Source organism: Hyaena hyaena, unplaced genomic scaffold (genome assembly GCF_003009895.1).
Source record: "Hyaena hyaena isolate Hyena2069 unplaced genomic scaffold, ASM300989v1 scaffold_408, whole genome shotgun sequence".
NCBI lineage: Eukaryota > Metazoa > Chordata > Mammalia > Carnivora > Hyaenidae > Hyaena > Hyaena hyaena.
Genome location: NW_024081041.1, coordinates 167485 through 180943, shown reverse-complemented (window position 1 = coordinate 180943; position 13459 = coordinate 167485).

The following is a 13459-nucleotide window of genomic DNA, read 5'->3' as shown; positions in this document are numbered from 1 at the left end:
AATTCAGCACTTTAGCGGGTGGTAGACAGGCAGGGTGGTCTGAACTGTTCAGAGTGGGTCACAAAGCTGGGTAGAAAAGGAGGTAATTGGCTGGAAGTAGGTTGTGTGGCGCTAGATTGTAGTTTTATGTTTTGATTCTGTGCAGCAAGTTATCTTGAGAAAATTCTCAGTAAGTAGCAGTCAGAGACCAGGAAAGAATGTTGGGACCATTACTTTTCAGCCTGTTTTGTCTTGCATTCAACACCTATTTGCATAATGATGAAATCCAAGCGTCACTCCTGGGCACATTGGGAAGAGGATGACTCATGACTCTTCCTGAGTCAGTTCTTTAAACTTGAAAATACTGCCTGCTCAAGGCTGTGTCTGGAGTTGACTTTATTGGTGGTTTTGAAGCCACGGAGGCGATCACAGAACAGAACAGGATGTCAGAGCACACGGCACAAAGATGTGAATTTTGAAATTGAACACTAAATACACTGTCCTTTGCTCACTCATTTTCCTTTGGTACCTTTTCTTCACAGACCCCCGTACCTGCTACCATGCTGTTCTTTCCCCTTCTCTCTTCTCTTTTCTTTGGATCCTTCTATCTCTGGGTTGTGACCTGGAACTTCAAAATACTTTTCATTTTGCAAAACAATTTTATTCTTCTTGTTTATAGCTTTTTGGAAGGTCATCTTTTTGTAGGCAAATGGAGCACTTAATAAAATGCCATCTCCCTCAGAGAAAAATGTAAAGAGATAGAAATAGTTGGGTGTGTGTGTGCGCGCTCGCGCGTTGGTTTCCAGTCGGCCGCACTTGCTGCGTATAAGGTCTTATAATAGATATTTTAGAATAACATTTTCTAAACTTTTTTGAGAGACATATGGAAACTACAGTAAAGGACATATTTTATTTCACAACTCATGAAGTAAATATATAAATTTATGTGTACATATATTTATGTATCTATGCATATATGTGTACATATATTTTATGTGAAACAATGCCTTTGTTGGAAGGGCTATGTTCTAACATTTTATATTCTATTTTATTTATTTTTAAAAAATGTAGTCCTGATCCTCTCAATTGATTTCAGGACCTTTGATGGGTCATTATCTGAAGTTTGAAAAACACTGCCTTGAGGTATACTCAGGTCTGTAAAACCGGGATTTCTGTTCTTACAATCTCCACTACAACTACATCATATGTTGTCAAATTCCATGCTAGAATTTGGCAGGAATAAACTTCCAGATCCTGCTTTCAGCACCTAATCTTAAAAAAGCGGGTACAGCCCTAACCTTAAGTCACTCTACCTGGACTGTCCTCATAAATAACATAAGTCAGCATTTGAAAACTCCAGTGGGAGCTTTTATTCAGGAATTTCTCAAACCAATGCTTAAAAAATGTATGACTTAGTATAACATGACAGAAAATGTGGAAAGTAGAGGCAACAATGGTCTTTCATCATATTTTTACTTTGTTAGCATTTTGTGGTATTTCACTAGAGCCTTTCTTGCTATGCATATCCAAAACAAGTTGTTACTGTGACCATTTAAAAAAAAAACAAGAACTTTGGAAAACTTGTTTTTCCTCACACCTCAGGCAAGAATAAGAATCCACATATAGGGACCCCCCACTCCCCGTATTCAGAGGAACACACTTGCACATGCACTAACACATGCTTACACTCATACACACACACTCACAGAAAGGTGGAGAAAAAAAGATTTCACTGCTTGACTTTAATATTAAGTCTCACTTTTCTCACATTTCTTATGGTTTCACACCTATAGTCTGGCGAATCTATTTTCTAGGCAGTTCTCAGCAGAAAAAAATTGTGAGGGTGATAGCTGGATTGTAACATGTGAAAAAGCTGTTAGCACAGATTTGAATATATTTGGGAGGGGTAAGAGCATCCCAAATTGTCAGAAAATAAAGACACACATTTTATTTTATTTTTTTATTTATTTATTTTTTTATATTTTTATTTATTTCTAGGAGAGAGAGAGACAGCATGAGCAGGGGAGGGTCAGAGAGAGAGGGAGATACAGACTCAGAAACAGGCTCCAGGCTCTGAGCTGGCAGTCAGCACAGAGCCCGACGCGGGGCTCGAACCCACGAACCGCGAGATCATGACCTAAGCGAAAGTCGGACGCTTAACCGACTAAGCCACCCAGGCGCCCCAAAGACACACATTTTAAATAATTACTTTCACATATCAGCCTTTAAGAGTATCTTCCATAACTGTTACAGTGGCTCAACTGGGGAGAAATATTAATGTTATTTCTGAGGATGGTGTAAATGAGAATTAGGTGAAATTTCTAGGTTCTGTCTAAAAACTGAGGTCTGAGTTGGAGTTGCCCTAGTATTGTGTGATATTGCAGTCAAGTGCCTAATATTTCTTTTTCTAATGAATAGAACAACTAATGAATGACCTACCCTCCTATTTTATAGAATATTTTTCACTTTTTATTTAGTTGATATGTACTTCATAATTTGAGGCATTTGTCTTGGTGATCTTCTATACTAGATGTAGGAGAGGGATTTTATTTCTGGGGAGTGATGCTCACTGCTTGGAACTCTTGAAGAAAAGAAAAGGGGATTGTGATTTTAAGACACATGCCTATGAGTTAAGATTGAAGATGGTAATCACAAGCTGATATAAAAAGAACAATGTTTTTGCAAATGTAAAATTATTAATTTAAATTTCCTACTTACATTATCTTCTTCTTGCTCCCTTTCAGTTTTAGTCTAAGCCATGAAGCTTATCCTTCATGACAGGAGAGGATGGTGCAGTACACAAGAAAGCTAGATATTGGCTGATTGAGAGAGTGATATGAGGGGCTGGGTGGGGGAGAGAGACAGAGACAGAAAGATAGATGAAATAGAAAGTAGATTTTCTTTCTATCAATCAACCAATCAATCAATCAATCACCAGGCTTAGAGAACTTGAACATAGAATTTTAGAGCAGTGGTATAGAGTAAACGGGAAGGGAAGGTGGGAAAGGATCTCTTTTCTTGGACCCAAGGGACAGTGAGAAAGAGAAAGAGAAAGGAGACGAAAAGGAAGACAACTCTTTGCTCCAAACTTTCAGCCAGAGTGCATATTATTTTTTTAATATCTAAGAGAATACCAAAGTTAGAGGTGATATGCTCAGAGTCTTATTTGGGACCTTTTATGAAGGGTGCCTGCTACCTATTTGTGACAGCCTAACAGAACAGTGTGGCCAGACAGCAAATCTATTTGAGCTCTTGTCTTCCTCAATTCTCATGTGGTGCAAATGTTAGGTTGAAACTCAAAAAAACCTGTCTTGGCCAACCCCATACCCCTGCAGGGTCAAGGTAACCTCCTAGTAGAAGCTGAAGGTAGAATACTCAAGCTTGGGGGACTACATGGAGGATATACCAGTGACTTAAAGTTGTCTCTAGCCATTGAAAGCCAAGAGGAAGGAAGCTAATATTTTAAAATGTAGTGCATTAATATAAAATTTGATGTATAGTAAGGCCAATGAAACATGACAGGATAGCCATTGGAAAGATAGTTTGTTACTCACAGTTTTCAAGAGGAGGGAGCATGCCATGCCATTGGGAGCCACATAGGAAAGCAATGAGGTTGGTAAGGAGGCAGAGGGGAAGAGAACTATGGGCAAGAATATTTACTGTGGTTTCTGTGGGAAGGGACAGGCTAACCAGGCTTAGGATTGGCTAGTTTGAGTAATTTCAGCAGGCTCTGGGGCATAGGGGCTGTCCCTTGTTGTCTGGGACCTGGCCCTGTAATGATTAGGTCAGATGTATAGTGGTCCAGAGTGTGAGAACCCAATAAAGGATATGGTCGTGGTTGTGGACTCTGGGTTTTCTTGTTTATATTTGAATACGCCCAGTCCTCAAGCAAAGGATTCCTCTCTAGGAGGAGCGGGGTGTGTGGGCAACAAGGTAGTCAGAAGGTCAAGGCAAGGTAACTCGGGCTTATTGTTGGTAGATGTTACCATCAAGTTTACAGAAGCTAAGAATGTGATTGGCTAATATACTGAGGCAGCAGTAATATTCCACCAGACCCTGGTCAAGTCAAGAAAGAAAGCCCACAAATTTAGAGTTGCAAATGCCAGCAGTGGATACCTGTAGAATGCTAGAGGATGGTCCAGGTCAACCGTGATCCACATGTATGCCAGAGTAGCCACTGCATAGAATGCCAGTCTGTCCTGCAGGTGTTTGGAGTTTACCATGAGGATATGAGGTGTCCTTCACTCTGCCTGCATGAAGTTATTCATCCACTCATTAACTCAACAACTACTTGTGAACCTAGATGTCAACTTGGAGTGGAGTGGTGAATGTAAATAAGGGAAAAGGCAGGGTTAAAATAGACTGAGTGCTTTTACCCAAAACTTGAATGATACCTAATAAAAGATTGCTTTATTTATTAAATTGGATGACATTTTAACTGAGATTAGACTATATTCCAGTACACAGGGGCTTATGAGAGAGATCATGTCCATTGAAAACAACATATACTCTGTTTTTGCTGAGTAGTGGAGGCTGTTGTGAGTGAAATTTCAGTCTAGTTACAATGATGACATCTCTTTCTCCTAACCCCTTGTAGTATGAAAGTGGTTTATCATGGTGGGAGAGAGTTGGAGGTAGGAAAAAAATTAAATTTGAGACTAGAAGAAGAGGTCTTCTTTTCTTTTTCATAAAGGATCATTTTAGCGTTTGGCCGATGGTATTCATACCTAGCTCTCATTGTGTTATGGGGCTCATGGTACCAATAAACTCCTCTAGAGTTCTATGAGCTTGACTAATACTTGGCCTTCTTTTAGGTAACTACAGGACCCCCAAAGGCCCTATATATTGAAAAGAGGCTTGGGGCACTCTCTACATTATGAACTAATACTCATTACATAAGTAATTCCATTCCAGTTTTTAGGAATCATTAGTTACTATATTATTTGGGTTGGCAATACTTTGCACAGATACTGAGATTAAAACATGTTACCTCTTGGGGCGCCTGGGTGGCTTAGTCGGTTAAGCGTCCTACTTTCGCTTAGGTCATGATCTCGCGGTTTGTGGATTCGAGCCCCGCGTCAGGCTCTGTGCTGACTGCCAGCTCATAGCCTGGAGCCTGTTCTAGTCTGTGACTCCCTCTCTCTCTGACCCTCCCCTGCTCACGCTGTCTCTCTCTCTCTCTCCTAGAAATAAATAAAAAAAAAAACATTAAAAAAAATAACAACAACATGTTACCTCTTTCCTTAATTACCTTCAACAAATAGTGAACGTTTATTACAGGCTAGGCATTATATTAGGCCTAAAGATACCAGGGCAAAGAAGGCATGAACATGTCCTTAAGGAATATAATGAAGAATACAGAAAAGACAATTATCCAAATGGTGACAGAGATAACTACTGGATTCTACAGGTGTATTTTTGGAAACTTATGGATGATTTTCTGGAGGAAATGCTATTTAAGCTGAGTCCTAAAGGGCCAGAATGAATTAGGCAGGTGACGAGTGAACAGAAGAATGTGAAAAGATCTAAGAAGGAAACATTTAGTTCCTTGGGAGAAGTCAAGGGAATACTATTAAAACTTGTGTTACTACACTGGTACTAGTATAACCCGGCTTCCATGGGCTATCATATTGCCAAAAATATTTCCCAAATCTTGTGTGTGACTCACCCAGCTGTCTGTAATTTGGTCACTAATAGACCTAGACACATACTTTAGCTTTGAGACATTAAAGAATTTATTTAATATCTCTGAGCTTCTGTTTCTTCAACTGTAAAATGAGGATAATAACTTCTTTGAAGAATTATGAAGATTGAGATAACTATGTGGATGTCATGCATATTTCTCCTCTTTCTGTACTTCACACAGTTGGTGGCATTCCTCGGTGTTTATGGCATTTTTCCTAATTAGGAGATATTACTAGATTTTATCCCACTTTTTAAGCTTATAACATTTTAATGGGAGATTTTTTTTTTTCTTTTCCTATATGAACACCAAAATAAACTTCAAGAGTAGGGACCAAAGGAATGATGATTTTTTTTTTCACCAGTGATTCTTAGCAGCTAGGACAAGAAAGTGTTATCTCTGAGGGTTAAGTCATCAAAGGACAGAAGAGCTCCTCTGGAAAAAGATCAGAAATGGCATAATGGGCAGAACTCTTATTTGTCACATCCCTGGCATTTCATGACCAAGGGAGATAGTGACAATTAGTTATCAACCTCTCCCTCAAGCTGAGATGAGGCTTCAGAATCCTTCTCAAAACTATATTTTCCAGATTGAGACTAAGGAAGAAAGAATTTCCTTGGCTGTGGGGAGAAAGAATTTCGTTTTCTACCCAGAGGTGTCATCTTCATATTGGAGTCAGTTTGCATGGAGCACCCATTAAGGGGTCTTCTGGGTTGAGTTGCTGTTGGGTTGGGTTCCCACCTTGATAACATCAATACTTGGAGCACTTAAGGTGATCATAGAGCGTGTAATGGGAATTTTTTGTTGTAGTTGTTTGTTTTAATTCTGAAGCCTAAATTTTTCTGCTGTCTACTAAATCAAAACCTAATTTATAAGTAAAGCCTCAAACAAATGTCAGGAAATTGTGACAAGTTATGATGTTGGTACCACATTTCAAATTGTACTTTATTAGAAGAAAATTTCAGAAACCAAAGTTCCATTTTTCTTTCCTATTAAACTAAATATTCATTAAGGTACCAATTTTGTGATTGCATTTTTTATTCTTCCATGAGTGACTAGAACAGATGGCAAAGTCTTCACAGCCTGACACAGATTTATAACCTCTAGTTTCAAATGGATGTGGGTCAAAATAATTTAATGATTAGTACTCTATTCTTCCTCACCAGGAAACTATCAAGAAATTCTATAAAAGTAATAGAAACTCTTGCTACTTGTTTAGAGCCTTCATTTCTAAGTCTTTAAGGTCATCCAAGTTAGTATTCACAAGTTTATACGTTGGGAAATGTTCACACGAACAAATCATGAACCTGGGCCACTCAGAGGAAGTGCTGATAATTTTTTCTGTTCTTCATGGAATTCATTATGATTTAATAATACTTTTATGTATTGGGGACAAGTGTAACATCCTATAGCATCCTAATGATATGCATTGTATGTTATCATGATTTTCCTGATCCTTAGTTTGTTTGCCAGGTCTAGGATGTGGCAGAATGCTTTATAACAGGTGCCCATTAGACCACACATGCTCTGAATGCCAGTCTTATCTGTTCAGTATCATGGTCAGACTAGGCAATTTGCTGTAGGAAAGATGGTTTCTAGCCTAAACAGTCATATTAGATAAGATATGTAACTTACCTGGCAAAGCTGAAAATAGTGAAGACTAGGTTTTATTTTTGAGGAATATTAGAGCATTTACAAAATTAACCTCATTATTGTATTTTTCACACCCATCAGTTACAAAGATGCTGATGGACAATGGAGGAATATCTCTGTGTATGTATAGTTAGCATTTATGCTATCTACTGCACATTAATTACATCTTAATTAGTTTATAAGTGTTTCAGAATAGAAATATTGATATTCGATTTTTGCTGATTTTTCTCCTGAAAGTTACTCTCCCTGTTGTTATAGTACCTTTTATTCCTTGTTTACCTATAATTGTGGGAATATTTGCATTTGTCAGTTTGGCACTCCTCTCTCTTTTCTCTTTCTCTTTCTTTCTATCACCAGAGATTTATTTAGATAAGTGCCTCTAGGTGGGGCTGCAAAGATGAATAGGTTCATGGGCACAGACAGCTGTAATATAAGCCATAAAGTGAAGACTGCTTTGGAAGGGGTAATCTAATGTGCTCCTGGGATTTTCAGTATGGCAGGGCTGTTTTAAGAGGAACTCCAAACCACTGTGGCAGATTATTGTCCTGGGGCCAGATATGTTGCCCTGAGAGGTGACACTTTCTCCAATTTAATCGTGCTTCAGAAGTAAGGCTGATAAACTAGCTGCTTGAGTCCTGGTGTGTGCAAAGCAGCGGTGGGTAGGTGTCCTCCCACAGAAGGGCAGCAGGCTGCTGCTGGTGAGGGCAGGGCTCTTTGGGAAAGCCCGGCTACAACCATAATGCGATGAAGCAGATCAAGCACTAACGAAGGGGGGCAGCATGCCAGAACATTGCTCAATCTCTCAGACCCTTATTTTCTTCATCTCTCAGCAAGATATACTTTTCCTTCATATCACTTATCACAGCTATACACTTAACTGTGTGATATTTAATACTGTTGGTCACTTTCACAAAGAAGCTCCAGATGTACAGGGATTGTGCGTGTTCTTTTCACCTTATGCAACCCAGTTCCTAGCACAGAGCCTTATACAGAGTGGGTAGTCAATAAATATTTACTGAAAGTACAAAAAAATAGTGAAAAATTAATAACCCCAAAGTTTTTTTTTTTAATTAGGATGAAGAAGTAATACCTATTTAAAAATTTTTTTGTAATGTTTATTAATTTTTGAGAGAGAGAGACAGTACAAGTGGGAGAGGGGCAGAAAGAAAGAGAGAGAGAGAGAGAGAGACAGAGAGAGAATAGAGGGATACACAGAATCTGAAGTAGGATCCAGGCTCTGAGCTGTCAGCAGAGAGCCTGATGCAGGACTCCAACCCACGAACTATAAGATCACAACCTGAGCTGAAGTCAGATGCTTATCCAATTGAGCCACCCAGACACCCCAGAAGTAATAACTATTTTTAAGTGAATGCACGCATGAGGATAAAATGCCTACGTGCTTCCTGGCTCAGAGTGGGTACTTAATAAATGATTATGAGTTTCAGGTTAAATCATGCTTGAGTTATTTAAGGATAAATATATGAATTAAAGACTTTTTAAAAATGTTTTTTATTTATTTCTAGGAGAGAGAGAGAGAGACAGCATGAACAGGGGAGGGCCAGAGAGAGAGGGAGTCATAGACTGAAACAGGCTCCAGGCTCTGAGCTGGCAGTCAGCACAGAGCCCGACACGGGGCTCGAACCCATGAACCGCGAGATCATGACCTAAGCGAAAGTCGGACGCTTAACCGACTAAGCCACCCAGGCGCCCCAAATTAAAGACTTAAAACTTCTGATTATTTTTTGTTTGATATCATTCAGTGACATATCAATGTCAGATAAGTCAACATTTTTATATGTATTATCATTAGAACAGTGTTTATCTAAAATACTAGGGAGAGTTTTTAAGGATACTTGGTCTTTGGCAGGTGCAGAAATTATCTGGTATTAGAAATAGAAATGTTTCTCTTATGAAGGCATAGATTGAGGTCAGATATTCTGGAAGTGAATCATTTTACACTTCCAGTTAAACAACTTAAAGCAATGAAAGCTCTGATTCCTATTGTATGACTTAGCAATTAACTGGAAAATCTGTGTTCTAATGAAATTCGGGGCATCAACTTCTACTCACCAAATCCCATGCACTTAGACTGAAAAATCAATTCATAGACAGAACCATCACATAGAACATTGAAGCATTCTCTAACTGGCCTAGCAATTTTCAGTAATAATGATTACAGAGAAAATTCCACAAAGGGCTGTCTGCTGAGGATTTTCAGCTGTCAGGACTCTCGGCAGCTGGGGAATAAGCCCTTCTATCCATCAGCGGAGTCACTATAGAAGAGTAGGATGGCAAGACTGAGGGTGGCTGACTGGTGTGCCTGGTGGGTGGGTGGTGACTGGCAGTGGCTGGTGACTGATGATGGGAGGGCCATACTAGGCCACTAAGTCTCTGCTCAAGCACTCTGTAAGAGAAATTAGAGTAGGTATAATTTGAAAAGATGTAGATTCAGGCAACAAGTCTCAAAATAGCCATCTTCATCTTCACTCACCTTCTTATGACTCTTATCATCACATCTCTTTGAATGAGTGGGCCAGGACGGAGATTGGCCCAAGTCTACACACTGTTTGACCTATATCCTTTTCTCTCCATGTCTCTCTCACAGTCGGTTTCCTTTGTTGTGGCTTCTTTTTCCTCTTGAGATATAAAGGATTCCCAAGTGATCTTTTCTCTGGTGATTGTCTTGCGTTCTCCTGTGTGGGGGGCAAGTATTATTTATTCAGAAACTCTTGATTCTGTCAGAGTCCCAAGAGAAAACCAAAGGCATACTCCAATTAGGATGATTCTAGGAGAGTTTACTTATGAAAGAACTTATGAAGGTGTGAGTGGAGTCTAGGGAACCTTAGTGGTGTAGGAATTTGGGGCTAGTGTAAGTGTCCCTGTAATCCTTCAAGTCTGAAGAAACAGAGGCAGGAGAGGTTACTGGAATCCAGAAAGAGGGAGGGGAATAGATAGAGTAGTGATGACCTTCTGTGAGGGGCATGGCCCATCTGAGGCAACCTCACAGGGAAGGAGCCTGGGGAATAAACACTGTAACGTCACTTTTTATCCCCCTCTTGTCTCCTGCTGACAGAACCCAAGGTGAGGCCAAAGGGTTCCATGATCCATGTTCATCTGCACATGTTGGGCTCCTAGAGCAGAAAGCAGGGTGAAAACAGGTGGAGAGTAGATTTGGATGGGAAAATAAGGTATCTGACAAAATTTCCATATCTATATTCTAGCCCAGCCTCTTCACTAACATTGAAATTCAGGACATTCAAAATACCTTCCTCCAAAAATGAATCCTGTTTATTTACTTCTTTCCTTTTACTGTTTTATTTTATTTTATTTTATTTTATTTTTTAGTATAGTTTATTGTCAAGTTGGTTTCCATATAACACCCAGTGCTCATCCCAAAAATGAATCCTTTGAAAAGACTTCTTGTTTCTGTTAATAAAGTTAATTTCTGTAGTTCCTTAGGTTTATAACACAAAAGACTTTTTTGAGGTCAACTCACCTCTTTCATTAAATGCTAAACTTGAGGTCACAAGTTGTGCTTTACATGCCTTTGTATCTTCCACAGCAGGAAAATGTTTGCAAACAGTGTCTAAGAAATATTTGTTGAATTTTCCTGACTTAACTGGCTCAGAGCTTATTGCTAAGTAGAATAACTATAACCCTAGAGATTTTTATTTTTTACTTGATTATTGAAAGATTGCAAAACTAGCAGTTGCAAAAAATAAAAAAGGCGGCCACTGGGTAATAGTATCAGGGATAGCGCAGAGGACTCCCACTCAATGAGGACGGAGAGGGGAGAGGAGAAGGTGAACAGGCCTCAGCTACTCAGTAAGTAGCTGGCAAATGAGTTTTTCCTCCTAGTTACACAGGAGAGAGACTATTTGCTCTTTCAAAATGATTTTTTGTATATTGCCTTATATTTTATTAATTATTTTACATTTAAAAACAGAGAACTTTCATATCTGTGGCCCCAGCACAGTTTTGAGATGTTTCTTGTGTCTCATCTCTTTTCCTGATGTCCACATTCCCTCAGAATGTTCACACTGCCCAGCCCCCAGCCAAACCCTTTGTGGTTCAGTATTCTGTGCTATAAATGCTTTCTCCCCTGATACGGGCATATAGATTCAGTGGCCAATTCCAATGGAGGCTTTAACATATAGATGAGAAAGTGATTTCACACAGAAGTGAATAAAGCCTTAGAAGAACCTCTCAAAAATTAGTAAGTGTTATTTTTAAAAACACCTCTAGGGACATCTGGGTGACTCGGTTGGGCATCTGACTTCAGCTCTGGTCATGATCTCACTGTTCCTGAGTTCAAGCCCCACACCTGCTTTGGATTCTGTGTCTCCCTCTCTCTCTGCCCCTCCCTCCCCTCAAAACTAAATAAACATTAAGCAACTTCTTTTATTAGTTATTTATTTATTATTATTTTTTAATGTTTTACTTATTCCTGAGAGAGAGACAGCGTGAGCAGGGGAGGGTCAGAGAGAAAGGGAGACACGGAATCCAAAGCAGGCTTCAGGCTCTGAGCTAGCTGTCAGCACAGATACCGACGCAGTGCTTGAACCCACGAACGGTGAGATCATGACCTGAGCCGAAGTTGGCCGCTTAACTGACTGAACCACCTAGGTGCCCAAGCAACTTCTTTTAAAAACAGCTTTAGATTTATAGAAAAGTTGAGCGGAAAGTATGGAGAGTTCCCATATATCCCCTTCTTCCTGCACAGTTTCCTTATTAACATTTAGTATTAGCACGGTACATTTGTTGCAATTAATCTACCAATGAACCAACATTAATACATCATTATAATACTGATACATTGATCAAATTGATCACATTGATACATTATTACCTTATAATTAATGAACCACTATAGATATATTGAACCCATATTGATACATTGAACAACATTGATATAGCAATATATTGTCCATTGTTTTTTCAGATTTCATGCAGTTTTTACTCAATGTCCTTTTCCTGTTCCAGGATCCCGTCCCATCGAGGATATCACATTACGTTTACTTGTCATGTCTCTCTAGGCTCCTCTTAGCTATGATAGATTCTCATATTTTTCTCCTTTTTTTTTTTTTTCCAAATTTTTATTTAAATTTTAGTTAGTTAACATATAGTGTAATATTGTTTTCAGAAGTAGAATTTAATGATTCATCACTTACATATAACACTCAGTGCTCAACATGACAAATGTCCTCCTTATTCTCATATTTTCCTTTTATGATGATCTTTACAGTTTTGAGGAATTCCGGTCATATGTATTATAGGATTTCTCTCTTTGTAATATGTTTTTCTCATGATTCAACTGGAATTATGAGTTAGGGGGAGGAAGATCACAAAGGTAAAAGTCCCATTTCATCACCTCTTATCAAGGAGACATGCTATCAACATGACTTATGATGTTGATGTTGAATTTGACCACCTGTGTTTATCAGGTTTCTTTGCCATAAAGTTAGTTCCTTCCTCCCTTTCCCATGCTATAGGCTTTGGAAAGAAGTCACTCTGTGCAGCACATACTTAAAGGAATTATACTTCCCTTTTTCTATTTTTTTAAAAATGTTTTTATTTACTTCTAGGAGAGAGAGAGAGAGAGACAGCGTGAGCAGGGGAGGGTCAGAGAGAGAGGGAGTCACAGACTCTGAAACAGGCTCCAGGCTCTGAGCTGGCAGTCAGCACAGAGCCTGATGCGGGGTTCGAACCCACAAACCGCGAGATCATGACCTAAGCGAAAGTCGGACGCTTAACCGACTAAGCCACCCAGGCGCCCCTATACTTCCCTTTTTCTAGAGTGAAGTATCTACATCATTTATTTGGAATTCTTTTGCATAAGAGATTTATCTCTTTTCCCTCATATATTTATTCAACTATTTGTGTTGGTATCGACTTGTAGATTTTAAAAATAATTTAGGTTATAATATAATAACACTTTATTTTTGTTCAAATTGTTCCAGTTTTGGATGTTGAGAAGTCTTTCACTGGGCTCCTGGGTCCCTTTTAAAAAATTGTTATTTATTTACTTTTGAGAGAGAGAGAACATCAACAGGGAAGGGACAGAGAGAATGGGGGACAGAGAATTCAAAGCAAGCTCTACACTGTCCTCACAGAGCCTTCTGCAGGGCTTGAACTCATGAACCA